The sequence below is a fragment of the Eptesicus fuscus genome, chromosome 15, assembly GCF_027574615.1.
Source record: "Eptesicus fuscus isolate TK198812 chromosome 15, DD_ASM_mEF_20220401, whole genome shotgun sequence".
NCBI classification, from domain to species: Eukaryota; Metazoa; Chordata; class Mammalia; order Chiroptera; family Vespertilionidae; genus Eptesicus; species Eptesicus fuscus.
Window position 1 is genome coordinate 69,065,022 of NC_072487.1, and position 25,905 is coordinate 69,090,926.

At 41.7% G+C, this 25,905-nt stretch overlaps 1 long non-coding RNA gene across 7 annotated transcripts in view; it reads right to left on the reverse strand.

The window, feature by feature from the left end:
• The window catches only part of LOC103295699 (uncharacterized), a 362,653-nt gene that overhangs the window by 209,829 nt on the left and 126,919 nt on the right, over window positions 1-25,905 (reverse strand). For 6 of the 7 annotated variants that reach the window (XR_008558215.1, XR_008558213.1, XR_008558214.1 and 3 more), the window contains exons 3-4: window positions 4,235-4,333; window positions 3,442-3,532 (exon numbers count right to left, since the gene is read on the reverse strand). This is a non-coding gene — a long non-coding RNA (uncharacterized LOC103295699). Of the gene's footprint in view, window positions 1-3,441; window positions 3,533-4,234; window positions 4,334-15,714; window positions 15,844-25,905 lie in introns of all 7 variants that reach the window. The other variant, XR_008558211.1, reaches the window with a different exon arrangement.

Below are 25,905 nucleotides of genomic sequence, written 5' to 3' on the forward strand. Positions count from 1 at the left end.
AATGGGCATCAAAATAAAACTGGAAATATGGGACAAAGTGGACTTTATCCTTTACTCTCAATATTCTCTACTCTGGCTTCCACCCCAACACTCAACAGACACTGCTCATGTTAAGATCATCAATCAATAACCTCCATGTTTTTAAATCCAGTAGACACCTCTTTGTCCTCATCTTATTCAAACTTCCAGCATTCTTCACAGTTGACTACTCCCTCCCTGGCACATGCTTCTGTTTCAGCTTCCATAATGCCACAATCATCTGGTGCTTTCTCCCACCTCAATGAGACACCTTTCTCCCTGATATTTCAAATGTAAAATGTTCAAATTTCTGTACTATAACATCTTCTATTCCCTGCCTGCCTCCCATTCTCTAGACTTCCTCGGTATATGTTATCTCATCAACTCAATTGCTCAAACCAGAAACCACCCTTTCAGTAATAACCAACATCCAAGCAGCAAAAAGTTCTCACATTTTTCCTCTTTTCTTTGTTTCTCCTCTCAGCACTATAATCCAAACCATCATCCTCACATGGGTTCTGAACTAGATTCCTGCCTGTTTTCACCTCTTCCTTGCTGCCTCCTCCATACCCCTGATCCCTGATGCATTCTCCACCCATGAACAATAATCTTTACTCTCTCATTAAATCAGGAATCCCCAGAACTGATCTCACATTGATACATAGCAGTAGGACTATAAATACTGGTTAAATGCATCTGTGAGGTGGAACAATCAGGTGTAAATTAGCTCAAGTACTTTAAAGACAAAGAAATGCAATGGAAGGAAGGTGGTTTAGGCAAACGTACAGATTGGGGGAACAGGGTAATTCCTGGAGAGTTGTACCTTTCATCTTTTATGTTAGGTATAGAGATTTGGCCTTTTTTATTTATTTAAAAAAAACATTTATTGACTGCACTGTATACTAGAAACTACATTAGGCAGTTGGACAACAAAATTGAGTAAGACATAATCTCTGCTCTGTAGCACTCACAGTATAGTTTAGGGATTCTCAAATTTGGCTGTTCATCAAAATTAACTAGAAAAAAATGTTTACATTATAGATTCCCTCCAGCCACACTCAACAATAATAGGGCTAGAACCCAGAAATCTGTCTGTTTTAAAGCTCCATGGTCCCAGATAGAGATGAGAACACTGGACATTCAAGGAAAATAATAAACTACTGGCACACTTAGCAACTCTTGCAATATTTTTGCTTCTACCATCTCATTTAAATCTCACAGCAAAACAGAGAGGCAGTTGGTTATATTCCCTTTATAAATGTGAACCTTTAGAAGAATTTGGTTTCAGAAATTCACAGCCAATGAATGACAAAGGTGAGCCTGGACTGAAATTCATTTCTTTAAGTTCTATACTCTTTACTTCACCCACAGTTGATGAAATCAAAGGAAGGAATGACAGTACATAAATAAAGAGCGTAAGAGGAAAGAGGGAAATTCCTATTCTTATTACTAAGAGGATGGCCAAGAGCCTAGCATACTATCTGGTTTACAATAGAAGCTTAATAAATATTTTTCAATTGAATTGAATTGACGTTCCTATGCCTACTACCAATGGAAAAAGACCAGACTGGATTAATGGTGCAATGCCTCAAGCCCAGAATCCAAGCCCTGGGATAATTATAATTATCACCCAATCAACCAACCAGTGCTCACCAAATGCTAAGTCCTGTTACTATGTTACATTAAATATTACATACACTGAATGGCCAGATTATTATGATCTCTGAACGCATAATAATCTGGCCACTCAGTGTATATCCTATATAATAAAAGGCTAATATGCAAATTGTCCCCTCAACCAGGAATTCAACCAGCAGGCAGGCCGGCCAACTGCCCATGTCCCCACCCATTGGCCAGGCTGGCTAGACCCCACCCATGCACGAATTCATGCACCAGGCTTCCAAAATTATAAATATAAATACAAACACACACACACACACACACACACACACACACACACACACAGACACACACACACTGAGTAGCCAGATTATTATGCATTCAGAGATCATAATAATCTGGCCACTCAGTGAATATGTGTATGTTTTAATTTTATACACATTCATACACACACAAATTATTTTGTTTGTTTGTTTGTTTGTTTGTTTGTTTTAATCCTCACCCAAGGATATTTTTCCATTGATCTTCTACAGAGAGTGGAAGAGAGAGGGAAAGACAGAGAGAAATATCAATGTGAGTGAGAGAAATACATCAATTGGTTGCCTCCTACATGCACCCTGACCAGGGCCCTGGCCAGGGAGGAGCCTACAACCATGGTACATGCCCCTGACTGAAATCGAACCCAGGACCCTTTGGTCTGTGGGCTGACACTCTATCCACTGAGCCACTAGGGCCAAAATTTAATTCTCACAACAAATTTTTAAGGTTTGAACCATTATTAATCTCATTTTCTTGGTGAAAAAACTGAGGAACAGAGAATTTATTTTACTCAAGATCACAAAACTAACATATGTCGGAAGCAGGATTAGAAGGCAGCCAGTCCTGGCCCAGAGACCATGTTTTTAACCATTTTACCATACAGCAGCTCTGTATAATCCTGGACTTCTAGACTTCAGCCATTTTCATAGTTAGAATTAAGTAAGGACAGTTGGGGGTCTATAATTTTATTCCCAGTTGTACCATATTCTCCACAGCCCCAGAATCATTACTGAGCTAGGAAAATCACATTTGACCACGTCCCCTTGGCCTCAGCCTGATTTCAGCACACGTGAGTCTACTTCACGCACATGGCCAGGGTTCAACCTATGCGTGTCATGGGGTCTCTCTGCTTTTCCGTCTCAGGGTTTTCTCCAAAACTATGGAAGCCTGCTCAGTCCTAATTCACGTGAAGCCTGGTGGTAAGAGGTCATTCACGTTCCCGGAGGCACCCCAGAGGAGGACTAGAGTTGATGGGTACATGCTCTATGTTCAGCATCTATAAGAGGGACAATTCTGAGACAGGTTTCTCAGCATTAGTGCCATTGATATTTGGGGCCAGATAATTCTTTGTTGTTGGGAGTTGTCCTGTGTGTCCCTGGATGCCACTAGCACCTCCCAGTGTGACAGCCAAACATGTCTCCACACATTACCAAATGCCACACAGGGAGAGAGACAAAAAAATCACTTTTGGTTGAAAATCACTGAACTCCATGGACAGAGGAATCTCAAAGGGTTAAGCTCCAATTTCCCACCATAGTGGTCATTTCAATGGTCACTATTTATTGGCTTTTCTCCCTTCCCTCCTATTTCCTAGAGTCACCTCCTCAACAAAATTCTCACCTAAATCCTTGCCTTAGGTTTTGCTTTCAGGGGAACCCAAACTCAAGATATTAGATTGTTAGCAAGTATCCCCAATTATATAAAAAATACCAACCTATGGGAATTTATTTCATTAACCTCCTAAACATAAAGAAAAGGACTCACAGTTGATTCAGTCGGAGACCCTCAGACAGATCCTCATGGCTCACTGGAGACCCGGAGGCCACATTTGCAGAACAACAGCCTGATGACAATCCTGCACCAAGAGGAAACTTGCTTAACATCCCTCACATTTCAGTAAGTGGGTGATTCATGCCACATATCACGAATCGTGGACCTCTAGGATCTTATGTGCAGGTGTCTTGGGTCAGGAGCAGTGACTCACAAAAACAACTCATATTTGACTTTTCTGAATCAGCATCTCTGAGAGTGAGGTCTGAGCATGTGTATTTTTAATAACATGCCCTTAGGTCCTCCTGATGCATGGAGCTGTGCATTCATTCCAGCCTCCCACTCGCAAGCACAGAACCTGTGGAGGCAGATGGGACAAGAGACCCACTCAAGGCCTCATGGAGAACAGAGGCTGAAGAACCAGGAGTAAATCCTAAGACTGGATTCCCAGGCCTGGCCCATGGCAGCTGTGCTGCAGCTGTGGACTCGTTATTACAGCTCCATTCCAAGGGACTGGGGCTGAGAAGACGAGAGATGGCAAAGAGGAAAGGAAAGCCTTGATGGCTGCTCTGCTCCAGGAAGCGGCCTGAGAGAGAACCCAAATGTCCTTTGATTCATGCCAATGGTTTGCACAGAAAGCTCTTGCTCAGAAATGGAGGTCATACAGCACAGCTCTGGGGATCAGTTCCTCGTGCAGAGACCTGTTCTCCTTCCCAAATTGTGGACTCTCTTTCTGCCTCCATTTGACAGCATGAAAAACTGGTACTTTTTCAGCTTTGAATCTTACCATTCAGGTGTACCATTTGTCCTTTTGTTCTTAAAACTTGACTCCATAAAAAAAAAAAAATTCTTTCTTCTTTCTTTTATATGAACCACGCCAGAATAACTATAAAATAGAAAGAGAATAAAGATGCATTAATAAAACTAAGCTCGAACAATACCATGGGACACACCAAGGAAAGGAGAAAATAGCCACTGGGACCAAAATTATAAGGGAAAAATAATATAACCAATTTTATTGAAACCCTAAGTACATTATTTTATCCACTAGTCAGAATAACTTCAGGAGACAGGTATTATTATTGTTATTGTTGATGTTGTTATCCTTATTTTATGAATGAAGAAAATTAATCCCATAGAGAATAATGTCTAAGATTAAGACCATACAACCCAGCATGAGTTGAATTAAGAAGGTCAAGCTTCTGACCCTTCCTTTCTTCAGAATATCAGACGTGCTTTCTTGAATGCTAAGATTGCTTTCCAAGTCCCCTCACAGATCCTGTTCAGTTTGACCACAGAACAAGTATAGTTCTTTCTAGATGCAGTTCAACCTTTTGCTTCTATATACAGGTGTCCTTTGCCTAAGAGGGTTCCAGAACAGTCTATAATAATAAAAGAGTAATATGCTAATCAGACCAGACGACCTTCTGGACGAAGCTGGGGCTGCAAGGGAAGCCCGGGTCCCGGGTGCCAGAGGGAAGATGGTGCCAGCAGCTGGGGGAAAGAAGGCCTACTCTTGCACAAATTTCATGCATCGGGCCTCTAGTCCTAGCTAATAAAAGAGTAATATGCAAATTGACCATCACTCCAACACACAAGATTGCCGCCCCCATGTGGTCAAAGATGGCTGCCCCCATGAGGACACAAGATGGCCACAAGATGGCCAGCAGGGGAGGGCAGTTGTGGGCCATCAGGCCAGCAAGGGGGGGACAGTTGGGAGGGACCAGGCCTGCAAGGGAGAGCAGTTGGGGGAGAGCAGGCCTGCAGGGGAGGGCAGTTGGGGGGGAACCAGGCCTGCAGGGGAGGGCAGTTGGGGGGGACCAGGTCTGCAGGGGAGGGCAATTGGGAGAGAGCAGGCCTGCAGGGGAGGGCAGTTGGGGGGGAACCAGGCCTGCAGGGGAGGGCAGTTGGGGGGGGACCAGGTCTGCAGGGGAGGGCAATTGGGAGAGAGCAGGCCTGCAGGGGAGGGCAGTTGGGGGGGAACCAGGCTGGCAGGGGAGTGGTTAGGAGGTGATCAGGCTGGCAGGCAGAAGTGGTTAGGGGCAAACAGGAAGGCAGGCAGGCAAGCAGTTGGGAGCCAGCAGTCCTGGATTGTGAGAGGGATATCCGACTGCCCACCGGGATGGGGCCTAAATGAGCAGTAAGACATCCCTCAAGGGGTCCCAGATTGGAGAGGATATAGGCTTGGCTGAGGGACACATCCCACCCTACCCCACCCCCGTGCACGAATTTTGTGCACCAGGCCTTTAGTGTCATAATAAAGCCTTATACTTTTGCAAAATTTCAGCTGGAACGACTTCACCTTTCTTTGAACAGAGAGGGAAGCTGAAGCCCAGAGAGAGCAAGGAGCTTGCCCATGGTCACACAACCAGGCAGTGCCAGAGGCAGCTCAAGGTTCAAGCCTCCAGATACCCTGTCTAGGTTACATGAAGACGAGCAGAGAGAGAGGAAAAAAAGCAGTAGAGTCAAATGGCCTCTCAAATGTTTTCTTAGCCCTATGACTTCCCAAAACTTGGAGTCCATGATATTGTAAATGGAAAAATACAAACAATTTCCCCAGTTAAAACAGAATTTATTTTCCTGTGAGGCTATCAGCACATACTTTACGTTTACTCAGAAAGTTCTCTGGAACAATGAAAGCGCTGATTTGATTTTGTTCTCTGCCTCCTCCCAAAGTTTTCAGTTAAACTGAATCAGGGGAATTATTTCCTGGCTTCAATGGGCTGTTCTTAATATTTGCTGTGACCTAAACAAACACTGATAGCCCAAAATAACTGTAAATGTTTTCTTTTCTCCGAAGCAAGTTATGTCACTCTCCTGCCTCCAGGTTGCCTCCACTAGTAATCATACCCCTGGCTCAAAATGCTCTATTCTTGGCACCTGGGAACTAAAAAAAAAAAAAAAAAAAACTGATAATGGGGTCGGATATGATTTCCTAGCTGATTATGGGGCTATGGAGGATATGGTATAACAGGAAGAATAACTGTGGACCAAAAAACTTCCTAATTTAATTCTAATTATTGTCAGTGTATCTTGAGTTTTATCATTTTGTTATTATTATTTTTTTTAAATATATTTTATTGATTTTCCACAGAGAGGAAGAGAGAGGGATAGAGAGCCAGAAACATCGATGAGAGAGAAACACCGACCAGCTGCCTCCTGCACACCCCCCACTGGGGACTGTGCCCGCAACCAAGGCACACGCCCCCGACCGGAATCGAACCTGGGACCCTTGAGTCCGCAGGCCGACGCTCCATCCACTGAGCCAAACCGGCTTCGGCCATTTTGTTATTATTAAGTTAGATTCCTGCAAGTAGGGCCTGAGCAGTGGTAATTTTTTTTTAAGTTTCCCACTGAGGCTTCAGGGTTGGAACCATTGGTAATAGGTTAAGTTTTATTCCCAAAATTTGCCTATATTTTTTTTTAAAAGGCAAGAAAATCATCTGGCATGCCTATTGGAGTCAGATATGATTTTCCTTGCTGAGATAGCACCCCACGTCCCTCTCCTGGTCAGTGTTTCTTGTAGGGATCCCTGGAATCTGTGTCCTTAACAAGTACTTCCAGCTCATTCTTGTTATTTGGTAAAGTTTAGGATCCAGCAAGTTTGGGAAACACTGAATGATGGCATAGCCTTTTAATCACACCCAAGAGAGACATCTGATGACCAGTAGGTTTCCATCAGCTACAGAAGAAAACCCAGTCTTAGACCAAGAGTTCCCCTCCATAAGAGTGTTCTTCTTTTCCAGCAGGCCCTTTCCTTTCCTTACATCCCTACAATGATCTCAAAGGTCCCTACATCCCCACAATGATCTCAAATTTCCACAAGCCTGCTCATTTCTTCCCCCACCCAGCCTGGCTCCTTTCTCTCAATTCTGCTCTCTTAACCCTGCCTGCTCTTCTGGATTTAAGTCCAGATCCAGAATCCCTTATCATACCTGTCCACAATGATGTCTCCCTGGATTATAAACTCCTTAGGGGCTATGCTAAAACTTGAGTAGACCTTGAGGATAGCTGCTAAATGAAAAGCTGAGTAAAGGAAGGCCAAGATGAAGCTCAGAGAGCAGGCAGTCTTGTTCCTCACTGTTGCCCCAATGTTTCCCCAGCACCTGGCACACAGCTAGTGTTCATTAAATATCCATTGACTGTAGTAATGAATAAATGAATACATTTTAAGCTATACATATTCCAGCACACGCGCAGAGTTTAAATTGTGATCTTAGAAGCAAACTTAGATACCACCTATGACTTAGATCCTTTTTAGCATCTCCACATCAGTGGTTCTCAAACTTTTTGGTCTCAGAATCCCTTTTCACTCCCAAAAAATTACAGAGGATCTTAAAGAGCTTTTGTTTATGTGGGTTATACCCATTGATATGGACTGCATTAAGAATTAAAACTGATATTTAAGAATATTTATGTTAAAATAACAGTAACAAACACAGTATATATGTTCATGGGTTAGCATAAATACATTTTTATCATATATTATAAATATTTCCAAAACAAATTAACTTAATGAGAAGAGTGGCACTGTTTTACATTTTGCAAACCTCTTTAATGATCGTCTCAGTACAAGTCAATTAGATGCTCAGGTCTGCTTCTGCATTCAACCTGTTGACTAAGGAAAAGTTCCTGTGCACTCGTGAGAGAATGAGAATGAAAAAGTCAGATGACATCTTAATAGCATTGTGAAAATAGCATTGGCCTCCTGGACTCCCTAAAAGGATCTCAGGGATCCCCAGGGAGCCCCTGACCACACTTTGAGAAATGTTGCTCCATTCATTTCAAGTGCTACACACAGTTGGGAAAATTAATGAAAGTTTTGTTTTCCTGCTTTGAAAGAGATATAATGGTTTATCCCACTAGGATAGATCCTTATATACTAGGATGTCATAGCAGAGAAGTTTGAGTCTGCATTCTCATTAAATGACTAAAGTATCAGAGATATTAAAATCCATAAAATGCTTATCTGCAAAAAAAAAAAGCTTATCTGCATAAAACAGAATATTCGTAGCAGTAGCACAAAACTGTAGAGTCTGTAATATTTCTTCTAACTTCTACCTTGTCATCATTCTGCATCTTTGACTGTGCCTTCCAGATCAGAAAATGTTCTAGCAAGGAAGCCAAAAGTAGACTAAGGTGATAGAGGAATACAGTCTTGAATTCTCATAACTGTAGATGTAGCAAAATAATTTCCCCATTGTACTCCTGTCCCTTAAAGCCTATGGTTATTGCAAAGTAATTTATATTAAACTAGAGGCCTGGTGCATGAAATTCATGCATGGGAGGTGTCCCTCAGCCCAGCCTGCACCCTAATCTGAGACCCCTTGAGGGATGTCCGACTGCCCACAGGAACTGGGCCTAAATGGGCAGTCGGACATCCCTCTCACAATCCAGGACTGCTGGCTCCCAACTGCTTACCTGCCTGCCTGCCTGACTGCCCCTAACCGCTTCTGCCTGCCAGCCTGATCACCCCCCCTAATCACTCCCCTGCCAACCTGATTGCCCCTAACTTCCCTCCCCTGCTGGCCTGGTCAACCCCAAGTGCCCTCCCCTGCAAACCTGGTCATCCCCAACTGTCCTCCCCTGTGGGCCTGATCACCCCCAACTGCCCTCCCCTATAAACCTGGTCATCCCTAACAGCCCTCCCCTGCAGGCCTGATTGCCCCCAACTGCCCTCCCTTTCAGTCATGGTCCCTCTCAACTGCCCTCCTCTGCTGGCCTGATCACCCAAAACTGCCCTCCCCTGCTGGCCATCTTGTGGTGGCCATCTTGTGGTGGCCATCTTGTGTCCACAAGGGGTGGCCATCTTGTGTGTTGCAGTAATAGTCAATTTGCATATAACCTCTTTATTATATAGGATAGCTTTGAATTAACTATGTATCTCCTTGGTGGTCAATAAAAATAAGTCTTAGAGTTCGCTTCAGAGTCCAAGTTCAAAAATCCAACTGCCTGAATTTAAATCCTGATTCCTTCACTTACTAGCTGTGTGACTTAAAGCAAATTACTTAAACCCTCTTCCCCTTTTATAACACACACAGCTCCGGTCTAGCACAGGGAGAAGTAATTGGAGCATTTACAATGAGAAGAGGAAAAGAGGATGTGACCTTTGTTTTAAAAGAAGTCTCCATTTCATTCTAAAATGAAAACGGTCATTGTACATATCTCTTAGACCTATTATGAGGATTAAATACATGTAGAGTGCTTATAATAGTGCATGACATGTAGCAAACTGTCAATAACTGTTGCCTATTATATATCTTTTAAAGTTTCTTTAAAGGAACTAGAAAAGTAAATTCCTACAATTGATCCGCTTCCCATAATTCAGCATGACTTACAAATATTTGTTTATAGTAGTAATTTTAGGGCTGAATTCACTTACCCTAAAAGGATCAATTATATAAAGTACTACTGTAGAGTCCTCTGCTAACAAATTAAAAATGAGACTTGAAAATCCATACTACAAACAAACTGTGGAAAGTACCTCCTTTCCCAACAGCACTTGTGCCTATAGTGGTAATCAGCCTTGCTCTAGCAAAGGCTAAGTGGCAATTAAATTTAAGTTGGCCCCTGGGTAAATTGTACACCAAGAGGAATTGTTAATGTCAAACATTTACTGAGCACTAGCAGATTCAAGGAGCACACATTGATCACCACTCCACATAAACCCCACAATGTGATGAGGACACAGGCTTACACGAGAGAGGGGTGGAGAGTTCTTTATGTACAGAACAATGATAAAGGCAAGATGTCCTAAATGCTCCAATAGACAGTAAAAATGCTTATGAAAGAGCAGAGGAGGTCATTCTGACTTGAGGAATCTAGAAAGCCAAGATGTAGCTTTTGAGGAGGACACTGAAAAATGGGTGAGATTTACCAAAAGGACAAAAGGTAATGGCACTAGCAGAAGCAGGATTAGGCATGGTAGGCTGATATAAGAGCATAAGGCAATGGTGAAAAGGCTGTTTGGAACTAATGAAGCAGGTCTTACATGCTAGGCTAAGTCTGAACTTTCCTCAACAAGCAAAAGGTCAGCCTTAGCAACAATGAGTATAAAGCTGTGTCAGTCACACCTTAGTGCTTTGTCACTGATATACCAGAGGTTGGATGAAAAGGAAGGCATTAAAAGAGAGGAAACTAATTATGAGGCCATGGCAACAATACAAAGGGAGAAGTAGTTGGAGCATTTACAATGAGAAGAGGAAAAGAGGCTGTGACCTTTGCTTTAAAAGAAGACTCCAGCCCTAGAGCTAGTTTAGCTCAGTGGATAGAGTGTCTGCCTGTGGATTGAAGAATCCCAGGTTTGATTCTGGTCAAGGGAAGGTACCTTGGTTGCAGGCTCAATCTCCAGCCATGGTCGGGGCACATGTGGGATGCAACCAATTAATGTGTCTCTTTCACATTGCTGTTTCTCTCTCTGTCTCTCCCTCTCCCTTCCACTCTCTCTTTAAAAATTAATGGGGGGAAAAATCCTCTGGTGAGGATTAACAACATATACAATCCTATCTAATAAAAGAGTAGTATGCAAATTAACCATCACCCCGCTACACCCATTAGCCACACACACCAGCCAATCAGAAGCGAGTATGCAAATTAACCCAACCAAGATGGCTGCGGCCACAGAGCAAGCAGGAGGCTTGGCTCCACTCAAGGCTACAAAGTTTCAATTATAGAAGATAAATAAATCCCAGATACCAGGGCCTCTGCTTGGGCCGCTGGGGGGCGTGGCAGGTCTGCAAACCACCACAGGCCCCTCGCCCAGGCCACCCCACGCCCCAAGGGAACCCCCACCCTGATCTGGGACACCCTTCAGGGCAAACCAGCTGGCCCCCACCCATGCACCAGGCCTCTATCTTATCTAATAAAAGAGTAATATGCAAATTGACTATCACTGCAACACACAATATGGCCACCACAAGATGGCCAGCAGGGGAGGGCAGTTGGGAGGGACCAGGCCTGCAAGGGAGGGCAGTTGGGGGCGATCAAGCCTGCAGGGGAGGGCAGTTAGGGGTGACCAGGCTGGCAGAGGAGGGAAGATGGGAGGCGACCGGGCCTGCAGGGAAGGGCAGTTGCGGGGGACCCAGGCCTGCAGGGGAGAGCAGTTGGGGGGGACCAGGCCTGCAAGGGAGGGCAGTTTTTGATGACCAGGCCTGCAGGGGAGGACAATTAGGGGCAAACAGGCTGGCAGGGGAGGGCAGTTAGGGGCAAACAGGCTGGCAGGGGAGCAGTTAGGCATCAATCAGGCTGGCAGGGGAGTGGTTAGGGGGTGATGAGGCTGGCAGGCAGAAGCAGTTAGGGGCAATCAGGAAGGCAGGCAGGCGAGCAGTTGGGAGCCAGCAGTCCTGGATTGTGAGAGGGATGTCCGACTGCCCGTTTAGGCCTGATCCTACCGGGGTCAGGCCTAAACGGGCAGTCGGACATCCCTTGAGGGGTCCCAGATTGGAGAGGATGCAGGCTGGGCTGAGGGACACACACCCCTGTGCACGAATTTCGTGCACTGGGTCTCTAGTAAATAAATACATACATACATATATACATACATACATACATACATACATACTCCAGGAGACTGAAGACTAACTAAATGTTGGTGGGAAATTCTTTTGTGATAGACCAGAGTTGTGTGTGTTATTAAAAAAAGAATTTTGAGACATCTCCAAGGTGAATTTGGAAGGTATGTTGGATTGAGGAAAGAACTCAGGATTACCTGATTCAGAATTCAAGGAATAAGAAAATCATAACCCCACTAGAAAAATAGTAAGCAATGAACTCCTATAAATCAATAAGAAAAATGAATATACCAATAGAAAAACTGAGACATGGATATGAACAGGCAATTCATAAAGGAAGAAATAAAAATGACCAAGAAATGTAGAAGAATTGAAAATAAAATAAAAACAAGCCTATGAAAAATCACCTTTTGCCTCCAAGATTGGCACAAAATATAAGACTGGTTTGTTAACTTCCCAACAGCATCCCTCCTTGCCAACAGAACTCAGATCTGTTCCATTATCCAAACTCTTCCAGTTGGCTTTGTTTTTCTTGGTCCCAGCCCAGTCTCATCTGGGAAAGAATTTTTATTAGTCTAAGCCAAAATTAGCAATTTCATTATTGTTACCAGCAACTGGTTTCAGAAAGGACATACATTTTACTTCTGGCTAATGATTTGTGACAGAAACTTATGGACAAAGGTGCAAAGCCTATGAGGAACAGGAAACTGTTTTAGGAACAGTTTCTTAGATCTTAGGAAAAGAGCTCCAGGCATTTCAATGCCCACTTTATTTGCCCCTAGAAGGGAAAATGAGGCAATCAACTAATATGCTGAGAATGGCTTAGAGAGGAAAGACAGAAAAAAAACTGGTATTGAATGTCATTCTACCGCTGAATTAACCTACTAGAAAAATAAATATTTTCTGAATGAATGAATGCCTGAGGTCTATGAGGATGACAATGGGAAGTGCCAAGAAGGATCATAAACTTGAAGTGGGAAGAGTTATGAATGTTCTCTAGAATTTGAGTATGTTCAAATTCACGGAGTCAGTGGGAAAATGGAAACTAGAACAGGTTTTGGAGTTCCCCAGAGCAGCCTCCATCTAATTCACCATGTTCCCCTAATGCTGTTGCTCCCAAGGTCCTAGTTTCCATTTCAGACACTGCAGAGTAAGATCTTCCCTCGTGGGACCCAGGACCGGCTGTTCGCCAACGACCCCAAAGACATTGACCCTGAGAGGGGCTGCATCTCCACCCAGGAAAGTTAAGGATGGCCCAAATCCGATATGCATAGGAGAATGCCTTCCTGGGTCCTCCCCTGGTGTTACAGCAGAGCACCCTGGCAGAAATCCAGCTGAGAGAGTCTGCCAGGAGTTGCCCTGAGGGTTCCCCTTTCATCACATAGCTTTGTTCAAACCAGTTCTGTAAAAACATTGTGGCTTCCACTGGTGTGATCACGAGTGTGTTCACTTTCTCCCACAGAAGCAGTTCTTCCTCGTGACATCCTCAGCTTTTCCTCCGAGGAAGCATCTTTTATCTTTTTATTGCTACATAATTAATTCTCTGGGATTCTGCAATTGGACATGAAATATATTCTATCTTGCCTCCAAATTTAAAATTCAAATGTTAGCTAATTAATCAGAAAAAAAAAGTAGAACCTCATTTCATGCCCTAAGTCAAAATATATTCAGTGGGATTAAAGTTTAAATGTAAAAATAAGCTCTAAAAGCAGTAAGAAAAATATAAATAAATATTCATAACATCGTGTAAAAAATACTACACTTTCTAAATATGGTACTAAAGATAGAAACCACAAAAGGAAAGATGAATGTCTTTGGCTATAAAATTTTTCTAAACTTCTGGAGTGGAAAGCTGGACCCTGGGAGGGGGAAGGTGAGTAACTCATCATTGTGTTGCTTTTATGTCTATAGACTAGCTTTTCAAATGACAAAATAATGATGCAAAAATGTAAACTTTGGTAGTAAAAATATTAAAAGCAAACGATACACTAAAAATAAAATGTATTTGCAACATCTACAACAGACACAGGCTACTGTATTCTGATGAGAACCCTCGCTTGCAGACTTGTATCCTCCTGTGGGGGAAAGAGAGCAAAAGCCCACTGGACTCCCTATTAGAAGGGCACTAATCCCATTCATGAGGGATCCACCCTCATGATCTCATTACCTTCCAATGCCCCACCTCCTAAAACCATCACTTTGGGGGTTTGGATTTCAACATATGAATTTTGAAGGGACATAACATTCATTCCATTGCAGGCAGCTTGCCTCCCCAAGTTCCTTCTCTCTATATATAAAGATTAAAGGCATAAAGTTTTCTGTCACATTGAACAGTTCACATACCCAGAGTCAGCTACTCAGTTGAAAAGATAAAAACCACAAGCAGAATTTTTGGCAAAGCAGTATTTCACCAAATTAAAAAAAAAAAAAGTTGCACAACACCTCTTCGTACTATCATCACCCTCAACATGCACAGCCTCAACATTGGAGAAAGGGGATTTAAGTTGGAATAAGAACCAAGAGTGACCTTCAAGGAGACCTGTCTGTCTGAAATCTCTCAGTCAAGGGTGAGGAACATCTCCCAGTGCAGGCCAAATCCCTGCAGAGCCTCCCCATCTATTTCACTTGAGCTAATGTTTGTCGCTGTGGTTGAAACCCAAAGAATAATCTCCCTTTCCCTCCACACCTAGTCCTTGACTGCCCACAATGTGCTAGGGACTGTGCCCAGCCAAGGCTCTCTCCATGGAACACTCAAAAGAATTTCAGAAACCTCCAGCTGCAAAGAGTGATTACTAATGAGTGCATTCACAATTCAAAGCTAATAAAAGCTGCCCCTTTCTGAGCTCTTGCTATCTGCCAAGCACTGTTTGAGCTGTTCTGCAAGCCTATCTCATTTAAGCCTCACAGCAATGCTGTGCAGCAAGGTCTACTGTTGTTGGTGTTGGTGTTGTTATCCTCATTTTATGATAAAAAATTTGAGGCTCAGAAATGCCAACTAACTCATTCAAGGTCACAAGGCTAGTGAGTGGCAGACCTGAGATTCTTGTCACCTCCCCACCTCTCTCTGTCCCTTCCTCCTTCCCCCCAACCTATTTTCTGGTCTGGCTGAGCTATTTGTAGTTAGTTATCTGGAGGCACCAGACATTTCCCTTCCTCTGTGCTTTGGTTGAGGCTGTGACTCTGCTGGGAGAGCCCTGCCTTCCTGCCCCCTTATTTGGCTCGCTGTCTCCTACCCATCATTCAAGACCAGCTTGACAGTTACTGCTTCCAGGAAACCCTCCCAACCCTCAAACTCTTCTGATGAAATTAAACACAGAGACATTCTGGCCCTTTTTGAATGTGCCACAACCATGCTTATTTCTAGGTTTTGGAGATATGATTTTCCCTCCACCTAAGACAGTCTTTATTCACATGGGGACACACACCCATGGACATGCATGCACATGCACACTCACACACATGCACACCAAAGCCTCCTTCCCTAATCCTACTCATCCTTCAGGTCCCCTAGAAGTCAACGACTCTGAGAAACCTTCCCTGAGACATGCCCAGAGCCCCGTTTCCAGAGGGGGGTGCCCCCGATTTGTAGCCTCACATGCTAGGCTTCCTTCACACTACACTTTTCCCACTGGCTTTTCATTGTTTCCACTTCATGAGGGAAGTCTTTCAGGGCAGTTCCTACCTTACTGTACCCTGGCTCAGAGCTGGGCACCAAACATGTGTTCAATAAATATTTGTTGAATGAGTGAATGCTCACCTGCCTACTTCCTTCTTATCGGTGCCCCTAGACTGCGAGAGAGCTTTGTTCCCAATGCTGTTTCAGCTTTGGCTGATATTATCAGTGAAACCCGAGGCCTTGCGCTTTCATGGCAGCAAATGAGGAAACCTGGAAGGAGAAAGAACTTGCCAGGAGCTCTTGTAAGAACGAAACACGGTGGGGCAGACAGTGTCATTTTTCCAAAGATTGGAAGTAACTAGTGGCAGGGAGAAGTATTAGTCAAGAGGAGGAAAGACCTTACTGAAAAGTAAAGCCCTTATTCTATTTTCTGTCATCATGAAAAAAAGTCATTTATTTACAGGAAATTTTCACAGGAGATACTCTTCAAACTGCAAAGGTTCATTGTGGCATCGTCTTTAACCTGACACTAAGACGTTTCCCTTGTTCATTTGCTTTGAAAATTGTATTTACTGCCCTAGCAGTAAATTTACTTACCTTATAAAATTACCTTAAAAATTTACGTGCTTTATAAATTGTGAGAAATTAAAATTTCTTTATCATGCTTGCAATAATTAACCCGACTTAAGATCTCACATTTTGTCATATTTAATCCAAATAGTAATTAAAATGATATAGATTCTCTAAAATTAGGAAAAACATTTGAAAGTTTGTTCTTCCTTCTAGAGTTTATATCAGTGATTGTCAACTGGTGTACCACAAGAGCTTTTAAAACATGCAACACCTGACTATTTAGTCAGGGACACTGACCTCTTTCTCTTTAGATTATCAAATTAAACACACGCGCGCGCGCGCGCGCGCACACACACACACACACACACACACACACACACAAAACAGCCAATACAACCATGGCTGCCCAGTGTGAATGAATCAAAATTGTAACTAATTTTTTGTCAGATCGGCAAAAAATATATGTTTGGGTGTGCCACAGAATTTTACTAATTAGTTTAAGTGTGCCATGAGATAAAAAAGGTTAAAAATTACTAGTTTATATAACTTTTAAAAAGTATTATATGATTAATTTTAAAAATGCAATGCAGGTTAATATCAACAGTGTTAAGTTATGTTGACAGCATGTACCCTTGATGTGATGTGTGAAAATGACACTTTACCTCTGTGGTCTTCCTCCCCCAAAGCCGTAACTCTAGTCTAATCATGACAAAAACATCCGACAAACTCCAATTGAGGGATATTCTACAAAACATCTGACCAGTACTGCCAAGGCTGTAAAAAACAAGTCTACAAAAACTATCACCACCCCAGCCGGTTTAGCTCAGTGGATACAGTGTTCGACCTAAAGAATGAAGGATCCCAGGTTCAATTCTGGTCACGGGCACATGCCCAGATTGCCGGCTTGATTCCCAGTAGGGGGTGTACAGGAGGCAGCCATTCAATGATTCTCTCTCATCATTGAGGTTTCTCTCTCTCTCTCCCTCTCCCTTCCTCTCTGAAATCAATAAAAATATATATTTTTAAAAAACTATCACAGCCAACCAAGGAGACAAAACTGAACCTCACGTCACCCTGCTTGGCCCCGGAGGATGGCTGGTTAGCCAGAGACGGGTAAGATTCCTCAAGGAAGGAACAACCTAAGACAGGCACAGTCGCAGAGGGGCCATCAGGAGAGAATTTGGGCATCAACAGAGGTGGGGCACAGACCCTCACCCCCCCAACATTGCAAGGGCCTGAATCCTAGCCCCTTCTGAGGGAGGTCTCCTGCCCCCATGGCTGCTTCATGCTTCCCATGCCCAGCTCAGATCAGGACCCAGGTGACCGACAGAGACTTGGCCGACAACAGCTGCCCTCTCACTCCAACAAGAATTGTTTGAGTTGTCTTGTACCCATGTTGTGGGGAAGTGGGTTTATGATATCTAAATCCAGCCTACCACCAGGAATGCTCAGGACCTACTCAAGAAGGCAAATAATCCCTTCCACCAATATTTACAGGGTAAAACAAGATTATTGTTAGAGTAATAAATTTGACAGTAAAATAGTAGTCAAGTTTTCAGGCAAATTTAAATTGGCCAGTTGAAACAAGTGAATATTCTAGAAAAAATAATTGTACTGGACAAAAAGGTGTTCCTAAAGTAGCAACTAAAATTTTTATTGGTACTTCATCTCATGATAAAATTGTGCACCATGTAATGAACCTAAAACAGTAATATTATAGTACAAAAAATTAAAATTTAAAAGCCATCAAGACCACGTTATAAAATTTTCAAAAGCCTCCTAACATTTAAATCAAAAAAGGAGGGGATAGTAGAGTAATATCATGTAAGGAAAAATATCCTGTAAGTAAATTACATCTAGAAAATTAATACTTTAGAAAATTAATTGTAAGGCTAAAAGCAAGACACCCATGAAAAACACACAAGGTGATAAAACAAGCCAGAGGAAAATCATTTGGGCAAAAATTGAAAAAGGATCCCCAGTCAAATTTATAGAAAATATTCCTTTATTAACTTTTGGTCGAGAATATGTTTGTATATTTTCAGAAAACAACTCCGAGACCATGTGGATTCTAGCAAGAGAAGAATAGACAGGACTACTCCAGCCATGAAGACAGAAGAGAAGCAGTCCAGAGACAGAAGACGCTGATGTGGCCTTCCCATAATAGCAGTTAGCAGCTGTGCATCACTGCAGATTGCCCAGGACCAAACCAGACAGAGTCGGACCTGCATTACCACCAGTTGTCAACCATCCAGAACTGAAATGTCAGTGCTGACATGTACACATAAGGAACTGTTGGACATTGAAATTGGGTCTTAAAAGAACTGTTGGCCCAGAAAGAAACTCACTACAGACCGATTCATTTGCCTGTCACCATAACCATTAGTGCTTGTCTCATTTTCGGTTCTTATAAGTGTATTTCTAAGAGCACATGATCTCACTCATCTAGGGGAAATAATGAACAACATAGACTGATGAACAAGAACAGACCCAGAAACAAGGAAGCATGGATCAGACTGTCGGGCCTCGGGGGGAGGGTAGGGAAGGGTGGGGATAAAGGGAGAGATCAACCAAAGGACTTGTGTGCAGACATATGAGCCCAACCAGTGGTTAAGGACAACAGGGGGGTGGGGGCATGTGTGGGGAGGGGGGTGGGATGGAAATGGGGGGACGAGGACAAATATGTGATACCTTAATCAATAAATAAATTAAAAAAAAAACTATCACAGCCAAGAGGTACCTAAGGTGACAGGATCCTGAAACAATGGAAGGACATTAGGTAAAAAACTGAGGTAATCTGAATAATATATGGACCTTAGTTTATAACGTTGTGTCAATATTGGTTCATTAATTATAATGAACATGCCATACTAATGTAAGATGTTAATAATGGGGGGAATTGAGGACAGGTATATGGGAATTCTCTGTACTACCTTTTTAATTTTTCTGTAAATCTAAAACTATTCTAAAATTTCTAAAATATGAAGTTTATTTTTTTAAAAAGTGCAGAATTGTAACTTTTTCCTATAATGTCTTTCTCCTCACTCCCAAAGGAACCCTGTGTTATTTTATTTTTCTCCACTTCTTTTTCTTGCTTTAAAGAGTCTTCAAGCAACTCCTTCAAGAGATCATGTAAGTGTGGATGAAAAGGGGCCATCTAGTAACCTAACTCAAGGAAGGCCTGTGTGGCGACCTTGCAAACTCAGAGACCTAAAGTAACCACAGAGGATGGTCTGAAATTAAAACCTTTAAAATTAAAAATCAGTTTATAGTGGGTAGTCTCATCCTAGGCTGCTATCTTCTCTGACAAAGATCAACTTTGATCTTAACTGAGCCTATTGTCTTTTTACATCTAGATAACATACCTTTATAATGTCAAGAGAACTTGTAACTTTCTTTTTTCTGGACCCCTCAGGGCAGAACCAATGCACCAGGGAGGAGACCACAAATTCCCTCATTGTTCCTGTTATCATGTTAATTACTGACTGTTAACTATCCTGTACCCACCAATGTAAAAGGAGTATATGTCTGTCATTTTACTTTCTATACAATCCCAGAAGTTCCCTCCACCACCTCCTTAATCTATCACCAATAGATTTCATGTAACACACTGTGTCTTCTTTAATGGTAATATATAAAACTAGTGAGAAACCGCCATTCTCCAGAGCATTATCTCAAAACGTAGAGATTCTGTTTCCTGGCATTTGTCAACAGTTTGGCTCAAATAAACTCGCAAAAATTCTTTATAGGTCTGAATGTCTGTTATGTTAGCATAAATAGTGTAGGCTGAGAACTAATAATCTGATTCTTCATGCATCCATATACCATGCCCTTTGCCATGTGTTTCCTTTTTTTTTATTGTTTAAAGTATTACAAATGGTAGTACATGTGTCTCCTTTTTTTCTCCATTGACCTTCCCCTAGCCTCTCTTACCCGCCACCCCCCCCCCGCACATGCCCTCACCCCCCACCCCTACCCCCACCCCCACCCCCGTGTTTTGCATCCATTGGTTATGCTTATATGCATGCATGAAAGTCCTTCGGTTGATCTCTTATCTCCCTTGCACAACCCTCCCCAGACTTCCCTGTAGTTTGACAGTCTGTTTGATGCTTCTCTGCCTCTGTATCCATTTTTGTTAATCAGTTTATAATGTTCATAGCAGCACAATTTACAATAGCTAAGATTTGGAAACAGCCTAAGTGCCCATCAGCAGATGAGTGGATTAGAAACTGTGGGTACATCTACACAATGGAATACTACCCTACCATAAAAAACAAGGAATTCTTACCATTTGCAACAGCATGGATGGAACTGGAGAGCATTATGCTAAGTGAAATAAGCCAGTCAGAGAAAGATAAATACCACATGATCTCACTCATTTATGGATAATAAAAAACATTATAAACTGGTGTCATGTGTTTCTTAGTTTCTTTCTCAGCCCCTAGAATCTGGGCTGGCCTAGTTACATGCTTTGGCTAATGAAATGTTAGCAAACAGGATGCAATCAGAGGCCTGAAAAAGAACTCACACATTTGAACTTGCCTCTTTTTTTACTACTTCTGCCATTGCCATGTGATCTGGCCTGAACTAGCCCACTGGAGAATGAAATTCACGTGGAGCAGAGCTGCCGCACCCTAGCCTAGGTCAACCACTAGTCAGCCTCCTCCCAGACATGTGAGTGAGCTCAACCAAGATTAGCAGAGCCACCTAACTCACAGCCAACCACAAATGCATGAGCAAGCACAGCCAAGATCAAGTCTAACCCAGATCATCTGAATCCCACTGACTCCTGAGCTAAATATTTTATAGTGGGTTGTTACGCAGAACTTTTGTAACCATAGACAACTGATACAATACCCAACCAAAACTCAAGTATTGGTCCATCTCAACTGGAAAGAGATTGCTTGGTAGAGAAGAGAGATGAAAGGAAAATTCCAGGAGCCTCTTCACCAGAAGAAAAGAGTAATAGGAGCCCATGACCTAGCCTTTAATTACCAACTCCAGGTACATCTCTGACCACTTCCAACATTTATCCTTATACTCAGTGACACCAAACTCCCTGAAATTTGGTGGGGCATCACTCTTCTGTAGTGATTATGTTTGTTGGGCTCTGGTGCCAGACTGTATAAGTTCAACTCATCACAACTTATTTAGTTATATAATCCTGGGCAAATCACTTGATCACCTCCTTCATGTATAAAGTGGTGACAATAATAGGACATATCTCATAGGGTTTTGAGGTTAAAATGAGTTTATAGGTGTAAATTGCTTAGAACAATGTCTGGTACACACATTATGTGCTCAGTTAACATAAGCTAGTGCTAGTAGTAGTAGTAGTAGTAGTAGTAGTAGTATTCTCAGACTAATTCATCTACCCAGAATGTTCTTTCCACTCTTCTTCACTAAATAATTTCTAAATTTCCCAGAAGATTCTTGTTATCTTCTCCGAGATTTCTTGGCTTTAGTACAATAATCCCTGCTCCCTTCCTTTGAAGTCATAGGGTCCAGTCCGTTTCTCTTTCCCAAGAGCTTGGGGCATGATTTTGAAATGATCTCTTTATGTAATTGTGTTTCCCACTAAACTAAGTTTCTTGAGGACAGAATCTATAACTTGCTCTCTGAATGACACAAATATCAAATTCAGAGCTACAGGCACTATGCCTCTTAAAATCTAGATGAAATTGTGTTGAATCTTTATCACTAATCTTGGGGAAAGTGTGGGGAACTCCCCAAGCTTACTGACAATTCCCAAGGAATGACATTTTCATGAAACCTTCTGAGTTCCAGCTTCTAACAATTGAATCAATACACTTTGCACCCTGTCCTGCTTTCTAGTATGCACTTTCTCTCTTCCTTAAACATTGATGCAGATCTGGAATGTGACTCATTTCTGTACTTGAGCTCACAGGGCCCTTGGTATGTTCAGAAGATTCTGCAAGAGGTTTGTGGAAATAATAGGAATAAAGATGGTGCTACATTACAACAGTCCAATAATGTTAAAATTATACTGCAGACCAAAAATTCTACGGCCTTCAAAATATTCCTTAGCTGCAGCTTCCTTACCAACATCAAGCCCTATGCCTCTCTCCTCTTCTCACCCCTTTATACACAAATTCCTGTTGATTTCTTATACAGAATCCTTTAGCTCCTTTTTTAAAAATCTCTAACCAAACCCCTTGGGAGAGCTCACTCACTACCTCAGGTGATACTTATGAAATAAAGCATCTTCCTGAGGAGAAATTCTGGGACTAGTTTCTAATTCTCCTTTTACACTACTGCCCAACACAGCATGCAGCTCATGGCAGGTACCCCATAAGTATCAATTTAAGTCAAATTTTTAAGAGACATTTAGACAGACTCAGGTAGAAAGTGACTCAGAAAAAAAATACCAGGAAGGCAATAAAGGCCAAACAGTAGATTGAGTGTTTGCTCATGAGTCTTATAAACCTTAGTCTTATTAAACTTTTCATCAGCAGGAGGGAAGAAATCTAATTCATACCAAGCGATAGGCAATGCGGGGTAGCAGGGAAAAGTGAGGTCTTTGGAGTCCAGAAGACCTGGCATCAAATTCTGGCTCTGTAACTAACCATCACCATCACCAAGTTATTTTACTTCTTTGAATCCCCATTTCCCCAGTCACAAAATGTAAATAACCATACACAGGTCATGGCCTTGTTGAAAGAGTAAATGTGATCTATGTAATTATCTCACACATTCCTAGCATATAATGAGTACTGCCTCAATAGTATCTGTCATCTAATGAGGAGATGGCTCTCTATCTATAGGAGTTCTGGGAAAGAAAGAAACCTAAAATGATGGAATAGAGAGACCTTAGATATCCATTATACATAATCCATTAACTTCTCTCCTCTGCATCCAGACTAGTTATGACACCCTTGGGAGAAATGAGAAAATAGTTACTCAAATCATTTCCTGTGTTCTGTGGCTCAGATGAGGCTCCCAGTTGAGAAAGGGTGAAATAGAGGCAGGCAGATGTAAGGAGAGGGAATCCCAGATACATGGTATGAGGATGGTTTCTTGGCTATTTGAGTTTTGGGAAGAAAAGAATGACTTACAAGTTTAAATAGTTGATGTGATCTCCTGTGATCTCCACACCTAGCCCTCTCCTATGCTGTTTCTTCTTTTGGAAGACCATATAATGGTCCTAGCAGGAAGGACCTCAAACTCATGGAGGACCCACCATATAGACTTTTGACCTTACTTCCAATTACAGTTGCACATCACAGACCAGTGGTGGCAGGACTGAAAAAGGCATTCCTTATACAACTTTTAACTTGTACCAATAACCAAACCATGCTTCCTAGAGAGTTCAATAAACATCTTATGTGCCCAAATAGAAGGCAACCCTATATGTAGGGAGAGGCCCAATTTCCCTAACAAAAGACCAATAAAAAAGATTTTTGGCTGAGCTGATAGATAACATTTTAGGGGTACACAAGAAATAGTTATATTTCTATTCACAATATTTAATATAGCAATTAAGTTACACAAACACATCTAAAATAACCCCATATATAAATTATGCTAATGTGGAAATACTACTTTCTCCCACTCTCATATATAATAATTTTATTCAAAGTCTTCATGTGCTTCTTCAACATTAGTGTCTTTTGTCATCACAAGAGCTCCTTTTTTAGTTATCTCAGTTTTTCAGATTCTATTATCTCTACTTCTGCTAAAGTGCTATTAGTTAATCCACAAATTTTACTCACATTGCAAATGTAACCCCCAGCAACAAATCCCCATTTTCAGAACATTGGAAGATTTTGTTTTCATTTCTCTTTTGGTATATATTTGTGATATTTGAAGCATAACCACTTAATTCTATTGTTTTATGAAGCCATCCATAGCACTTTCACCTATCACATCTGGAAAAGCAGAACCCAAGAAAAATTATTGAATCTAGGTTAGATTCCTTTGCCTTCCTCTAAATGACTAAATTAGATGACCTCTGTAAACATCTAAAACTTTCATTGCTTGAGGTCATTTCAGGCTAATTATCTTCCTCCAACATTTTAGTGATGAACTGTAAGGCCCTCAACATGTAACTACAGCCTGCTATATCATTCCTTCTCCATTCTTATCTTGCCTTTTTGCTTTCTCATTCACCACTCTGAAATTCATTCATTCACTCAAGGACTACTTTTCAAGGCCCTGCAATCATTAGGTGTCTCATTAGCTCATGAGCATCAAAAAACTGACTGACTACATGGTGCCACAAGTCAATTGCATGTGATGCAAATTCCTTTCATAATATTTGTCATTTTCCTTGAACTTACATTTTTTCTTATCTAACTTAAATAGAGTTAAGTTGTTTCTCTTGATCTCTAAACAGCGCTTAAATCAGGCTCCTTTATCAGTCTCTTGACTTTTCAGATAGCACTCTGCATGACCGAAAAAGGAAAGGCTGGAATGAACCAAGCATTCAAAGGGAATTCAGGGTCCTGGTCTGGCCCAAGCAGAAAGTTCATGCCGGAAAATGACGAGAGAGAATGTGCAAAAGGAGAACCTAACTGGGTATTTGGATATTACCTTTAAAGCTAAAAAGAGCCACTGAATATTTTTATAAAACAGACATTTTAAAAAAATCTACAAGACATTTAGCATAGGAGTTAAGAACACAGTTTTTTTTTTCTTTTGTAAGGAAAAAAAAAACACACTACACTGAAGCCTGTTTTCCACTTAAAAACTACAAGATCTTAGACATCTCACTTCCCAAAAGCCTCTATTATTTAGGTGAACATACTATGCACCTCAATCTTTGATTGGTGTATTTAAAAGGTAATGAATAAAATGCCTACCACAAAACCTGGCATATAATAGATATTCAATATATGGTCAAGTCGTATTACAAAGTCATGTTTAAGGAAAATTAATGTAGTAGAAGTGAATATGCATGATGGATTCAAGACAGGGAGGTGATTATAATATACAGGAAGGTTGGGATAATACCTTGGAATCGTACAAATCTGGTCATGAAAAGAATACATGGGATGAGACAGAGAAGAGAGGAAAGCTGACCCAGATAGTCGGCCCAGCTCTCCAGCTAAACTAGGGAATATTAGTGCCTTTCAGAAGGAATGTCGGGACAGAGAGAAGAAAAGGATACACTTGCTTTTAGACACAATGAGTTTTAAATGATGGTGGTACAGCCAAGCTAATGCTCACGAGAAAGTTAAAAACAAGAAACTCTCAGAAGATAAGTCACAGAGAAAGAGCCTTTGGAAAGGCTTCCACATAGGCAAGAGTTAAGATGGTAGAAACAGAATTCTCCACGAGGTAGGACATCTGAACCATGTGGAGTTAGCAAGACATGCTCTCTTCCAGACTAGTTTTCTTAGAGTTGGATTTTCTTCCTATTGAATTTGAAGCTCCAAGAGAACAGAGACCGTGATCAGGGATGTTTATTACCGTTTCTACCAGGTCAAGCTCAGTGTCAGCACAAGCTTTCCTCAAACATCGTTCCTCTAATCCATCATGCATGAGATAATCAAACAGACCACAGCAAGTTCAAGTTCAATGCTAAGGATGCAATACCCTGGTCTTTAAAAGCCACTCAATAGTTCTTGGAGGTATATATTATTGTGTTATTATTATGTTCACCGAAATAGTAGAAGCTTATGCAAAGTGAGGTGTCCATGATCTTGTCCAAGATCATTAAGTAAATGAACTTGGCATGGTCTCTCTGAATATCTCATGCAGTTCAGCTCTCATCATTTCTTCCAAGGTCTTTAATTC